Consider the following 2,908-nt stretch of genomic DNA (forward strand, 5'->3'; position numbering starts at 1 on the left):
CACAGACCGGGAAGTACGGGGTCTCAGGAGGCTCATAAACCTTTCCTTCCCCGCCTCGTCCTGCAGGCTTCCTGTACTTCCAGAGCAGAGAAACTGCCAGATGCCGATCGCTTCCACTCAACCGCTACAGTCTTTAGGTCTTATTTTTATTATCTGGATACCCTGTTAAGTTCTAATCGTGGTAGTGAGACGGGCTAGAAAGACAGGGAAAATGAAGAGGACATGAAAAAAGAAAGAAGCCTCTCACCCTGACACTTTCTGATGAAAAATCTAAAATGTGAACACAACTGATATAGCCAAAAATTGCCTACAGAGAAAAACGTGTGTTTTCATAAGGGTATCTCAATTAAGATGTTAAAAGCAAATATCAGCGCATGGCAGTGCACCCTGCAATCCCAGCTCCCAGAGGCAGAGACAGGCAATCTTCCCCAGTCGAGGCCTGCTGGATCCACTTAACAAGTTCCAAGTCAGCCAGGACTACAAAATGAAAACTCATCTTAAAACAAAACGAAATAGTAAGGCGACAAATAAATTCTACTTACTTAGGGCCAAATGTCTATAATCTTGAATTTTACCAGATTAGCATTCCTCTCAACCCTAAATCTGAACGATGTACTTCATAAAACCATCTTAAAATTTCATTTACAAACAGAAGTTCATGAAGAGTAAACAAGTTGATATATTGTACTTAATTTTTAAATGCTATTTAAATTTTAAGCTTTGCTTAATCTTTAAACCTTATTATAAATTACATCTTTTGAGAACTGTAAGTTAGAAAGTAGTAAGATTATATATAATGTGTGTGTGTGTGTACTGATATATCTATATGCACTGAAGATACTCTTAATTGAGATACCATATAGAAGCCCACACCAGTATCTTGTGATTGTGTACTGTCTTTTTCCTATAAAACTTTCTGTCTTCCACTAACCCAGCATTCAGGATACAGAGACCAGTGGATATCTGTGAGTTTGAGGCTAGCCTACTCAACGAAGTGAATTCAAGGACAGCCAGGGGCTGATATATTGAGAAACCTTGTTGAAGAAAAGGAGAACAACAACAAAGTGTGTGTGTGTGCGCGCGCTATCACCTTTACTTGTTGGCAACCAGATCTCCTGAGATTGGTTTTGAATGTCTTGGTGAGTTTGATTATGAGCTAGCCTTGGATGCTGTCCTGAATATCTGAAATCAGACCTGTGGGCCCTCGCAGGACTTGCTCACAGAGGCCCAAGTTGGACCATCTGTGAGTCACAGCTGAGGTCTGTGTGCCGGTCTCACGGTCTAGAGGTCGCCCACCCCAGCAGCTCATCTCTGGTAGTAAATACGCAAATGCACTTGGCCTTCTTTACTAGAGATTTTACAGGAAACCTTGCTAAATACCTTTTAGCTTTTATTGCATTTCTATGTTTTGTGTGTTCATGGACACATGTGCCATGATGTGTTATGGAGGTCAGAGGATAACTTACAGACATCAGTTCTCTCCTTTGACTGTGTGGGTCTCAGGAATCAAACCCATTGTAAGCATACTTACAAGCCTTAGTTTTTATGTGTTCTCTTTTTTCTTTTTATCTGGGGAAGCTGTTTGAGGCAGGGTCTCTCCAGTATGTAGCTCTGGCTGTCCTGGGAGTTCACTATGTAAAGGAAGCTGACCTCCAACTCACAGAAATCCACCTTCCTCTCCCTCCTGTGTTTGTTTGTTGTTGTTGAGACAGTTTCTCTATGTCTCTCAGAGCTTAGATTCTCAGAGCAGGCTGAGCTTAAGGCCTTGGAAAACACAGAGCTTTGCCTGTCTCTATCTCCCAAGTTCTGAGATTAAAGAATGAGCCACCATTCCCAAAACAATTCTAATGTATTTTTAGAGGTCTATACATAAGCTTTCCCAGCTCAGTAAGTCCTATAGACTAGTAACCAGAGATAAACAGAGTGTGCTGGGTCTAAGGCTCCACAGCAGTGTAAGCCAAGCCTGACCTCTGACACCCACTCTCCTATGTGGCTGGCATTGTGTGAAAACCACGGATGTCTGCCTTACCACTGGGAAGGGAATCTGTATGTAGAGCTAGGCCCATATGACTACAGAAAAACTACCAAGATGGTACCTGAAGAATTAGCAATGTTGAACTGGGTCAGGCACAAAAATTCTAGTTTTCTCCTAGGAGGATTGGGTTGCAATCTGTCAATCATGTAGAGGAAAAAAAAAAAAAAAAACTGAGCTTAGAGCCAGGCCTGTGGGCAGCACCCATGCTCCAGAATGGAGCTGGAGGTTGAATCAGGTACCATCTCTGCATCATATACAGACAGCTAGAAAGACCTGAAAGTCAAGGCTAGGGATAAAGAACTCTCCCCACAAATAGCAGAAGAGCCCTTCGGCCTGCAACCCTGCAGCCAAGGATGGCTCTGAGCATCTGCTCCTCCTGCCTCCGTGACACGAGTGCTGGTGTTCCAGGCCCGGGCCACCACAGAGCAGTTTGTGCGAGGGGTGGAACACAGGGCTTTGTGCATGTTAAGAAAGCATTCTACAAAGTGAGCTACATCCTCGGTTTCGGGAAAGTTCTTCTGACTCCATCGGTCTTCCTAAAGCCTCTCCCTGATTCCTTCCTACTGGCAAGCCAGCTTATGCGCATGAAGTTCTCCCTCCCACCGGCCTTCGGGACCCTTTGTCCTATCAGTGTGACACCGTGGAGAAATACTTCTTACTAGCTTGCTCTCCCTAACTGGCTCAGCTTGCTTTCTTATACTACTGAGGAATCAGCAATACAATGGGAAGGTACCAGGGCCACCTGCCCATGGGTGGCACCGCCCACAGTAGTCTGGAGAATCCCACATCAATCACTAATCAAAAAAATACCCCAAAGACTCCTCCATATACCAGTCTGATGGTGGCATCCTGCAATTAACGTTTTCTCTTCCT

This window comes from Apodemus sylvaticus, chromosome 7 (assembly GCF_947179515.1).
Source record: "Apodemus sylvaticus chromosome 7, mApoSyl1.1, whole genome shotgun sequence".
Lineage (NCBI taxonomy): Eukaryota > Metazoa > Chordata > Mammalia > Rodentia > Muridae > Apodemus > Apodemus sylvaticus.